This window comes from Rutidosis leptorrhynchoides, chromosome 9, assembly GCF_046630445.1.
Source record: "Rutidosis leptorrhynchoides isolate AG116_Rl617_1_P2 chromosome 9, CSIRO_AGI_Rlap_v1, whole genome shotgun sequence".
NCBI classification, from domain to species: domain Eukaryota; kingdom Viridiplantae; phylum Streptophyta; class Magnoliopsida; order Asterales; family Asteraceae; genus Rutidosis; species Rutidosis leptorrhynchoides.
This window is the reverse complement of record NC_092341.1, coordinates 161627754-161641152: the sequence shown is the minus strand read 5'-3', so window position 1 is coordinate 161641152 and position 13399 is coordinate 161627754.

Below are 13399 nucleotides of genomic sequence, written 5' to 3'. Positions count from 1 at the left end.
TATTCGGCGATTAAGGAAATTATGATCCTCTTCGAATTAATGCGATAATCCATTTTGATTTCTCTGTCGGATATTTTACTATAAATCCACCTCATTTGTTTTCTTACAACTCACACCTTCTCAACTCATATTTTAAAGTATTTGTCAATATGCTTCATCCAGTGCTGATTCTTGATATACTCCTCACTTTCATATCTGTCGCTCTTCTTTTTCATCTGCCTCAGGAAGAATCTATTTACTTCTACTATACTCTTGGTTTTATAGTGTTTTTAGTTCTCCTGTGTCTTTATATTGCTATATGCATTGATATATGCAGTTTGTGATTTCTGGGTTGTTGTTGGGTTTTATATCTTCCCTTATATTTCAAAGTCCTTGCTTCTTCTATAATCATTGTCATCCACAGTTAATGCTCTCTTCTATTTGCTATGATTTATACTCCCATTTCTAGTTCGGAGCTTTGTCCTTTGGTTTCTTCTTATTGCGATTAAGCACTGCTTGTAATGGTCCAGAATTCGCAGATATAAATTTCGGAATGAACATTGTTAATGTTCTAGGAAGGAAATTGTAATGGCACGATCTTGACTTGTCAAATTACCAGAATACCTCGGAAAAGGCCGAATCATCAAGAAATATTTTCTTGATATTTAGAGATCAAAGAGAATATAAGAGTCGTGTAACATAGCACATGATGACGTTATGATCTGTGAATCATCATGTTCCATTTAGAAACTCAGCATGAATTACTGTAATATAATCACGTTGATCAAGTGTCATTATATTATACTAACTCATGCTTCAGCTCCCAACACTTTTTCAAGAATATTCCTATTTTAAACTCGAATGTTTCAGAATTTAGAAACTAAAATAGTTTCTTTTATGATATAATACAGATAGCTCGAAGAGGTAAATGATTTCAGATAAGAATAATTATAAAAATATCTTAGAATGTCTAATATCAGAGGATGATGAAGGATAATGTCCGCAGGGGTTTAGAGTCAGGAGCAAGGTATTGGTTAATGACTTCAGCAAGTACTGAATCATTTGGATTCTTTGAAGGCAGGTTCAGCATTTGTGATTTGTCCACAGCCTCCTTTATACTTTGCTCAATCCGTTTTCCAGTTCCAAAGCTTCTCTTTTTTCTGAGCTTTGCCAATATACTATCCTTTATCATCCAACTTTTTACTGTTAAGGTCGTTTACAGTTTTTGCTGCTTCATCAGCATTTTTCAAAATTTCGAGAACTGGTTCACAGTTTAGGGTGTTTTTCAGAAATTTCTCATTCAAAGAATGTAAGTCTTGGAGGTAGACGTTGTGTGTATATGTAATTGTTGATGTAGACATGCTGCGAGGTTTCAAAATACTGATTGCTGATTCTCAATAATTGGTATGGCAATTCTTGTTATAAGGTACGAATGAGTATATAATAGGGTTTCGATAATTATAATGATTTTTTTTTTGAAAAGTCAAAGATCAGTGAAGTTGTTGGTAAGTTTATTGCTAATGTGGTGAATATAAACGATTCCCCGGTAACGTTGGCGAAAGGGCAACGTATCTATCGAGGTTATAATAAGACTGTTTTGATTGAGAAGTCGAAGTTGACTTGCTGGAGCTGTGACAAAACTGTCTATTTTGAAACGGAATTGAAAAGTTATTTTAGCTAGTAAATGCCAAAGGGTCTAACACGGATACGTGTCGAACTATGACTTGGGTTTTAAGAGTTTTTCAGGTGTATAACTGTGGGTAACATGTGGTTGGATCATCATCTCGATTGTTCCTTAGTTGAAGTGTCTTCAGAAATTTCGAAGGGTTTGAGCACATATTGTAATCGTTAATACATATGATGTTCTAACACAGTTTTGAAGTCAAAGTATAGCTTTAAAAGATATAGGAATCTAAGAGTGATGATACTGGTTATATTTCGAATTGAATTATGCGATTTCAAAATCAGAATATGTAATTGAATTTGAATGAGTATGATTATTTTGATTTATATGAAAGAATGGATATTGTTGTGAAAGTAGGGAGTATAGTTGATGATTGCTGAATCAGTTTTGAAAAATGTAATATATTAATTGTGAATTTATATATCTCTCGGGTATTACCTACCCGTTAAAAAAAATTTTCACAATTAATATTTTGTACAAAAGAAGTTTATTACAGTCTTTATGAAAATATATGTGTATATTTTCTTTAGATGTAATATAGATTTAATGAGTTAATATTAAATTAAACTCATTTGTTTTATGGTTGGAAATAGAATTGAGTAATCCCTAAAACTTTATAAATTGCATAAGTATTTCTTCAATAATATTGAAATTATGAATCATTACTTTGTTATTTGTTGGTTTTCATGAAATTCTTGTGAACTTCGCAAGGTACGAATGATGTTATTTGAAAAGTTTCGAGTACATCGATGATGAAAGTGTAAAATCAAACATATATTCGAATAATACACTTGATTAATTATGAATTGGATTTTTATTGAATTGAGACAGAGATTGTAATTAACGATGGTTAAGTTGCGGACGAAGGACGTACATCATTGCATATTTGTAATATGAATTAACTGAGTAGTTAAGATTCACACATAATAGCTTAGTACGGGAAGATTTATTATGGTTTAAAAATTTATACATATAAAATATACATATAAATCTTTCGATTGGAAATGAGTTAATACTTCATAACTCGTTGATACAATATATTTGTTGTTGATTCGTAATGATGTCCACAATGATTCTTAAACTGACAGAGTTTGTGATGTTAAAGTGCTGTTGATTCTGACGATACTGACGGCACTGACTGTGTTGATGATGCTACGGTCCTGTTGATGCTGTTGGTAAAACAATTCTAGCTTGTAAATCGTACACCATTTTCGATCAAAGTTTCTACTCTACCATCTCCGTTTACTCATCCGATTTACGGTCAGAATTAAATAATCTCTAAGATTTTGGAGATTACATAACTGCCGCAGAGATATCTCTTCAATGAAGTTTATGAATTAATACTTCATCGTTTGTTGTTGTTGATATTCCTGGATATTTACAGGGCGTATGACGTTGATGTTTGAGATACAGATTGTGATGTTGCGGTATGGGATGTGGATGTTATTGTTGGTGGTGGTGATGGTACTGTTGGTGTTGCTGATGGTGGTACTGTTTATGCTGCTGGTGCTGCTGCTGGTGTTTGTAACCTTTGCACCATATTCTCCAAAGCCACTACCCGAGCGCGAAGCTCGTTGACTTCTTCTATTACACCGGGGTGATTGTTGGTTCGGACGAGCGGATAAATAAAATCTAGAATTTAGTGTAGTATGTAATCGTGACGAGATACTCTAGAAATAAGAGAGAAAATGGTGTTTCGGATAGGTTCGCCGGTAAGTGCTTCAGGTTCTTCGCCAAGAGGACAATGTGGTGGATGGAAGGGATCACCTTCTTCTTGTCTCCAATGATTAAGGAGGCTACGAACCCATCCCCAATTCATCCAGAATAGATGATGACTAATTGGTTGATCCATTCCGGTCACACTGCTTTCGGAACTTGAGTGGGATTCCATTTCGGAATCCGAGGGACTTGAACTAATAACAAATTCCATTTCGTACGATTGAATAAAGAATTTTTCGATATGTAATGATTTTTCTGCTATCGGGTGGTATTCTAATTATATAGAGCAAAAGGTTTCGTAGATTACGGAGGAATTTACGGAATATGTCAGGCAAAGTTTACAGTAACAGATACGCTAAGATATGAATTTTGTCTATACACTATTCATGCAATCATTGCAATAAGATGTGTCTAGACTAAGAATGATAAGCATGTAATTTCCGACAAAAATGATGAGCAAAACTTTTGACATGCAGACACGGTCGAAGTCCAGACTCACTAATGCATCCTAACGACTATCAGTTAGACACACTAATGCAGACCTGGTTCGCTAAGACCACCGCTCTGATACCAACTGAAAGGACCCGTTCATATACATTATAAACGATTCACAATAGTTGATTACATCGCGAGGTATTTGACCTCTATATGATACATTTTACAAACATTGCATTCGTTTTTAAAAGACAAACTTTCTTTACAACGAAAGTTGACGGCATGCACACCATTTCATAATACATGAAACTATAATTGGCTTAATAATAATCTTGATGAACTCAATGGCTCGAATGCAACGTCTTTCAAAATATGCCATGAATGACTCCAAGTAATATCCTTAAAATGAGCTAATGCACAGCGGAAGATTTCTTTAATACCTGAGAATAAACATGCTTTAAAGTGTCAACCAAAAGGTTGGTGAGTTCATAGGTTTATCATAACAATCATTTTAATATATTAATAGACCACAAGATTTCTGTTTATAAATATATGTACACTCGCAAGTGTATAAAAGTATTCTATAAGTTGTAGGCACCCAGTAACAAGCCTTAACGTTCATGTTTTACCCTCTGAAGTACACCAGATCAGGTGTGTTTAAAATAATCTCGAAGTACTAAAGCATCCCATAGTCAGGATGGGGTTTGTTAGGCCCAATAGATCTATCTTTAGGATTCGCGCCTACCGTACATAGACAAGTAGTTTAATGTTACCAAGCTAAGGGTATATTTCTGGTTTAAACCCACGTAGAATTAGTTTTAGTACTTGTGCCTATTTCGTAAAACATTTATAAAAACAGCGAATGTATTCTCAGTCCCAAAAATATATATAAAAGGGAGCAAATGAAACTCACAATATTGTATTTCGTAGTAAAAATACATATAACGTCATTTAACAAGTGCAAGGTTGGCCTCGGATTTACGAACGTATCAATATTGAGATTCAATATTGCAGGAAAGTACGTAGACGCAACGGAGATGATAAACACTAGATTGACCTCACGAGCATACCCATGAACCATACCCATCACCTCCATAGCTATAACCCATAATTTTCTTAGCTTCGACTCATTCAAAAAAACTATTTTGAAATCACTCGGACAGCACTCCGTCGTAATATTTTATATATACTAATAATATCTTGAAATAATACAGAGCAAATATATATATATATATATATATATATATATATATATATATATATATATATATATATATATATATATATATATATATATATAAATCGATTGAGAGAGTTTAGAGAAATATATTTTCAAGTTTCTATGAAATAATGAAACCTATTGAATTCTATTTATAATAGATTTTTGAATTATTAAAGTGAATTATTAAAGTATGAATTATTAAAGTGAATTATTAAAGTATGAATTATTAAAGTGAATTATTAAAGTATGAATTATTAAAGTGAATTATTAAAGTATGAATTATTAAAGTGAATTATTAAAGTATGAATTATTAAAGTGAATTATTAAAGTTAAAGTAAAGTAAAAGTAAAGGTAAAGTTAAAGTATAGTAAAAGTATAAAAACTATGTATGTATAATACGCTTATAAATATATATGATATTAATTTAAATCGTTATATATATTTAATGAAATAAAATATAAATATCGTTATATTTATTATACTGGTTAAGTAATGAGTTGTCAAAAGTGATTCTAGATATTTATAAAAGTTATATACGTTTTAATAATAAAGTTCTTTTTTAAACTGAAAACGTCTTTGTACGTTTGAAAATAGATTAATAGAATATTATGGAAACTAATTCTCCACTAACTTTTGTCTAACTTTCGTAAATAACACTTATGGTTTTTATTTATAAATAGCTTTACAAATTATTCTGAATATCGTTAAGAGGAATAGATTTTCTCAAATCATAGTGGACCTCTCAACAGAGACTTGTAATCATAATTCAATGTTTCTGATAATTCAATCATTTAATATATTTTTTTTAATTTCGTCAAAAATCATATTGAAACAAATACGTTCGTGTAAAGTATTATACGTTTAATACTTTATTAATATTTTCAAGTTATAATATATATATATATATATATATATATATATATATATATATATATATATATATATATATATATATATATATACATACATACATACATATACATATCTATTTATATATAACGGTTCGTGAATCGTCGGAATTTGGTCGAGGTTATAATGAATGTATGAACACAGTTTAAAATTCTTGAGATTTAACTTAACAAACTTTTCTTATCGTGTCGGAATAATATAAAGATTAAAGTTTAAATTTGGTCAGAAATTTTGGGGTCGTCACACCTGGTGAAATGTCACGTTCTTATTGATTAAAAACGTTCCATATTAATTGATTTCGTTGCGAGGTTTTGACCTCTATATGAGACGTTTTTCAAAGACTGCATTCATTTTTAAAACAAACCATAACCTTTATTTCATAAATAAAGGTTTAAAAAGCTTTACGTAGATTATCAAATAATGATAATCTAAAATATCATGTTTACACACGACCATTACATAATGGTTTACAATACAAATATGTTACATCGAAATCAGTTTCTTGAATGCGGTTTTTACACAATATCATACAAACATGGACTCCAAATCTTGTCCTTATTTTAGTATGCAACAGCGGAAGCTCTTAATATTCACCTGAGAATAAACATGCTTTAAACGTCAACAAAAATGTTGGTGAGTTATAGGTTTAACCTATATATATCAAATCGTAACAATAGACCACAAGATTTCATATTTCAATACACATCCCATACATAGAGATAAAAATCATTCATATGGTGAACACCTGGTAACCGACAATAACAAGATGCATATATAAGAATATCCCCATCATTCCGGGACACCCTTCGGATATGATATAAATTTCGAAGTACTAAAGCATCCGGTACTTTGGATGGGGTTTGTTAGGCCCAATAGATCTATCTTTAGGATTCGCGTCAATTAGGGTGTCTGTTCCCTAATTCTTAGATTACCAGACTTAATAAAAAGGGGCATATTCGATTTCGATAATTCAACCATAGAATGTAGTTTCACGTACTTGTGTCTATTTTGTAAATCATTTATAAAACCTGCATGTATTCTCATCCCAAAAATATTAGATTTTAAAAGTGGGACTATAACTCACTTTCACAGATTTTTACTTCGTCGGGAAGTAAGACTTGGCCACTGGTTGATTCACGAACCTATAACAATATATACATATATATTAAAGTATGTTCAAAATATATTTACAACACTTTTAATATATTTTGATGTTTTAAGTTTATTAAGTCAGCTGTCCTCGTTAGTAACCTATAACTAGTTGTCCACAGTTAGATGTACAGAAATAAATCGATAAATATTATCTTGAATCAATCCACGACCCAGTGTATACGTATCTCAGTATTGATCACAACTCAAACTATATATATTTTGGAATCAACCTCAACCCTGTATAGCTAACTCCAACATTCACATATAGAGTGTCTATGGTTGTTCCGAAATATATATAGATGTGTCGACATGATAGGTCGAAACATTGTATACGTGTCTATGGTATCTCAAGATTACATAATATACAATACAAGTTGATTAAGTTATGGTTGGAATAGATTTGTTACCAATTTTCACGTAGCTAAAATGAGAAAAATTATCCAATCTTGTTTTACCCATAACTTCTTCATTTTAAATCCGTTTTGAGTGAATCAAATTGCTATGATTTCATATTGAACTCTATTTTATGAATCTAAACAGAAAAAGTATAGGTTTATAGTCGGAAAAATAAGTTACAAGTCGTTTTTGTAAAGGTAGTCATTTCAGTCGAAAGAACGACGTCTAGATGACCATTTTAGAAAACATACTTCCACTTTGAGTTTAACCATAATTTTTGGATATAGTTTCATGTTCATAATAAAAATCATTTTCTCAGAATAACAACTTTTAAATCAAAGTTTATCATAGTTTTTAATTAACTAACCCAAAACAGCCCGCGGTGTTACTACGACGGCGTAAATCCGGTTTTACGGTGTTTTTCGTGTTTCCAGGTTTTAAATCATTAAGTTAGCATATAATATAGATATAGAACATGTGTTTAGTTGATTTTAAAAGTCAAGTTAGAAGGATTAACTTTTGTTTGCGAACAAGTTTAGAATTAACTAAACTATGTTCTAGTGATTACAAGTTTAAACCTTCGAATAAGATAGCTTTATATGTATGAATCGAATGATGTTATGAACATCATTACTACCTTAAGTTCCTTGGATGAACCTACTGGAAAAGAGAAAAATGGATCTAGCTTCAATGGATCCTTGGATGGCTCAAAGTTCTTGAAGCAAAATCATGACACGAAAACAAGTTCAAGTAAGATCATCACTTGAAATAAGATTGTTATAGTTATAGAAATTGAACCAAAGTTTGAATATGATTATTACCTTGTATTAGAATGATAACCTACTGTAAGAAACAAAGATTTCTTGAGGTTGGATGATCACCTTACAAGATTGGAAGTGAGCTAGCAAACTTGAAAGTATTCTTGATTTTATGAAACTAGAACTTTTGGAATTTATGAAGAACACTTAGAACTTGAAGATAGAACTTGAGAGAGATCAATTAGATGAAGAAAATTGAAGAATGAAAGTGTTTGTAGGTGTTTTTGGTCGTTGGTGTATGGATTAGATATAAAGGATATGTAATTTTGTTTTCATGTAAATAAGTCATGAATGATTACTCATATTTTTGTAATTTTATGAGATATTTCATGCTAGTTGCCAAATGATGGTTCCCACATGTGTTAGGTGACTCACATGGGCTGCTAAGAGCTGATCATTGGAGTGTATATACCAATAGTACATACATCTAAAAGCTGTGTATTGTACGAGTACGAATACGGGTGCATACGAGTAGAATTGTTGATGAAACTGAACGAGGATGTAATTGTAAGCATTTTTGTTAAGTAGAAGTATTTTGATAAGTGTATTGAAGTCTTTCAAAAGTGTATAAATACATATTAAAACACTACATGTATATACATTTTAACTGAGTCGTTAAGTCATCGTTAGTCGTTACATGTAAGTGTTGTTTTGAAACCTTTAGGTTAACGATCTTGTTAAATGTTGTTAACCCAATGTTTATAATATCAAATGAGATTTTAAATTATTATATTATCATGATATTATCATGTATGAATATCTCTTAATATGATATATATACATTAAATGTCTTTACAACGATAATCGTTACATATATGTCTCGTTTAAAAATCATTAAGTTAGTAGTCTTGTTTTTACATATGTAGTTCATTGTTAATATACTTTATGATATGTTTTCTTATCATAGTATCATGTTAACTATATATATATATATCCATATATATGTCATCATATAGTTTTTACAAGTTTTAACGTTCGTGAATCACCGATCAACTTGGGTGGTCAATTGTCTATATGAAACATATTTCAATTAATCAAGTCTTAACAAGTTTGATTGCTTAACATGTTGGAAACATTTAATCATGTAAACATCAATCTCAATTAATATATATAAACATGGAAAAGTTCGGGTCACTACACCTGGGCTACTGGAAAAGTTGATTTCCAGTTTTTTCGGTTCGAGTAGATAATTTTCCATTTAGACCTCGTCTTAATCCGAGTTACGGTTTAGGATTTATGGCCATCCGAAAGTCACTACACCCTTTTAACGTTGTGCTGAAATTTTTTACTTACTCGCACTTAAACCGTCGCCACGGTCAAACGAAGACGATTTTGGTTCTGAAAATTAGTCAACCTCTAGGGGACTCATATATGGAGCCATTCCCACTAGTCTCACCTCATTTCAGTGTGTATAGAGGTGGTGGCGACTGAACGAAGTCAGCCTTTATTTCAAACCCTAGTCTTGACTTAAAACTTACTTTACACTTTTTGTTTAATGATGAATGATGATGGTACTTAAGACCTAATTTACATAATTTTAAACCTTTAGGAACGATTTACTGACTTAGTAACTTTTGACTTAGGTTGAGGACCTTCCGGACCACCCACTTGCTTACTATTCCCGCGTATCGACTTTTACTACTTTCCACTGTGAGTTATAGCATCCCTTTTTACTTTAACTATTTTGGGAACTGAGAATACATGCGCATTTTACGTTTTACATACTAGGCACGAGTACTTAAACTTTATATATGTGTGGGTTATACAACGGCATAAACTTTCCCCTTAGCTCGGTAACGTTTAGTCATTGGTCTTTGAACCGGTGAACGCGAATCTTAGATATGGATCCATAGGGTTTGACATCCCCACTCGGGCTAGTAACGCTAGCATTTAACGGGTGTTTAATACTTCATAAACTGACGCACTCGCCAAGTGTACTTTTAGGGGGTGTTATTTACGTTAAGTTAGTTACCAAGTGCCCACGGTTATACATATACTTTTCATACTGTTTTGAAACACTGAAATCTTGTGGCCTACCTTACATTACTGTTACATTTAAATTATAGCTCACCAACATTCGTGTTGACGTTTTTAAGCATGTTTTTCTCAGGTGCTTAAGGTTTGGTTGCTTCCGCTGTAGTTACCATGCTTTGTAGACTCCCGCTGCGCTTATTAGAGATGTCTTCGCATGAAATATTTAATTTGCATTCAAACTTTATTACTTTTGAACAATGAATTTGTAACGATCTATGGGTCACGTACTATTATTATCGCCTTTTATTCGTAGAGGCACATTATCGTATGCTAAACATTTGACGTTGGTTATGACGTCACCTTTTGTTATGAATGCAAACTTATTTTAAAACAGCATATAGTGTTTGACCTTGTAATGATCCTGTTGTTGATGATCCGTACACGTAAATTTTGTACGGGGCATCACATGGTGTGTCGAGTATTCGGTGCCATTTCCTTCAAAATAGTCAACTGAATCGAGTTAATCATACAGAATATTAAGAGTAGTTAATAGTATTTCGTAGCATAATATGAACTCATTTATAAAAGCCTTTTCTTCATATTAGCGTTTTATAAGTTTTAATTCGGGTACTACCTACCCGTTAAGTTCATACATAGTAGCTAATATACAATTCAACTACTACAATTCCATATGAAAAACTGATTATAATAATATATTACATTCAAATATTCTTCAAACTTACAAATTCCGCTATATTACATATAACATGAAATATAGCACACAATAACTGGATATAAGACAGTTTTGAAGATAAATCTAGTTAATACGCAAGTCGTTCAGCAAAGTTAATAAAGACACGTAATTCATTAGACCAGAAATAAGTCATGCATTCTGTTTTTACTAAGACGACTTCCCATCCTTGGTCTTGTGGAAAGTAACCGTTATGACCATTGGCTAGGCAGCATGTTGTAATGTCGTCAAAAGGACGAGGGTTTCGTAATCTCCAACAGCCCCGTAATAATCTAAAAACCTTGTTTCTCACCCCAACTACTGAATCCGTCACTTGTGGGAAGGTTTTATTTAAAAGTTGTAATTCGATGTTCTTTTTCTCACTTTGGTAAGAAGTGAACATCACTACCCCGTAAGCATAATATGCTTCTTTATGTTGCATGTTAGAAGCTCTTTCTAACTCACGAAATCCTATGTTGGGATATGTTGAGTCAAAATAGGTTCTTAACCCGTAGCGTAAAATTGCATTTGGGTTCCCCACATTTAACGCTTTAAAGAAAACACGGTGTAATTTACGGTCTCCCCAATGTGATATACCCCACCTATCAAAGGAAAGCCTTTTATAAACTAAGGCATTTTTGGAAAGTCTTTCAAATGTTTGACAAGTTAATTTTGCCATAACTAATTGTGCTGATGAATTCTGACCAACTCTAGACAAGATTTCATCAATCATATCCTCTGGTAGGTCTTCTAAAATATTCGGTTGTCTACCCTTAACGTCCATTTTGTGTTTTTATACTGTAAAATAGACAAGGATTAGATTCGTAAAAGATAATTAACAAACAATACAAGCAATTTTTACATAGAACATAAAAGTAAAACACACTATAATACATATAATACACAAAATGATTACAACCCTCTAATCTGAATTACTTATTTCTTCTTCTTCGGACTTGGTTCGTTTTCCTAATTTTCTAGGGATATATGGTGTTCCTCTAATGCGAGCCGTCGTTTTCCACAATGGTTTAGAAAAACCTGGTGGTTTAGAGGTTCCCGGGTTATTGTTACAATTTAGGAAGTACGGATGTTGCTGATACATATAAAGTTCATCGGGGTTGGAATCAGGTTTCTCTATTTTTATATCTTTTCCCTTATTATATTCTTTTGCTTTATTAAATTGGGTCAAGGTAATTTCTATAACATCATCGGAATCCTCATTGGGATCCGATTCATCAGAAAATTGGTAATCTTCCCAATATTTTGCTTCCTCGGCGGAAACACCATTGACCATTATTAACTTTGGTCCGTTGGTTGAGGATTTTCTTTTATTTAATCGATTTACTATAGGTATAAATATTTCTTCCTCCGGAACCTCTTCTTCTTCCAGTTCCTCCTCTTCCGGTTCCTCCTCTTCCGGTTCCTCTTCTTCCGGTTCCTCCTCTTCCAGTTTCTCTTCTTCCGGTTCCTCCTCTTCCGGTTCCTCTTCGGGAATTTGTGAATCTTCTCAAAATATATTCGACTCTTCATTATTATTAGGTGAGTCGATGGGATTTGTACTAGAGGTAGACATCTATCACACAATATCAAACACGTTAAGAGATTAATATATCACATAATATTTACATGTTAATAATATATAGTTTCCAACAAAAAATGTTAAGCAATCGTTTTTGAAGAAAAACACGGTCGAAGTCCAGACTCACTAATGCATCCTAACAAACTCGGTAAGACACACTAATGCAAAATTCTGGTTCTCTAAGACCAATGCTCTGATACCAACTGAAATGTCCCGTTCATATCGATTATAAACGTTTCATATTAATTGATCTCTTTGCGAGGTTTTGACCTCTATATGAGACGTTTTTCAAAGACTGCATTCGTTTTTAAAACAAACCATAACCTTTATTTTATCGACAAGGTTAAAAAGACACCACCTAGATTATCAAGAAATGATAATCTAAAAATATCACACTTACACACTACCAATACATATTGGTTTACAATATTAATATATTACAACAAAGTAAATCTCGAATGCAGTTTTAAACAATATTATACAATTATGCTGACACCGAATCTTGTCCATATTTTAGCATGCAACAGCGGAAGCTCTTAATAATCACCTGAGAATAAACATGCTTTAAACGTCAACAAAAATGTTGGTGAGTTATAGGTTTAACCTATATATTTATCAAATAATAATAGACCACAAGATTTCATATTTCAATATACATCCCATACATAGAGATAAAAATCATTCATATGGTGAACATCTGGTAACCGACATTAACAAGATGCATATAAGAATATTCCCTATCATTCCGGGAAATCCATCGGACATGATAAAAAAAAACGAATTCGAAGTACTAAAGCATCCG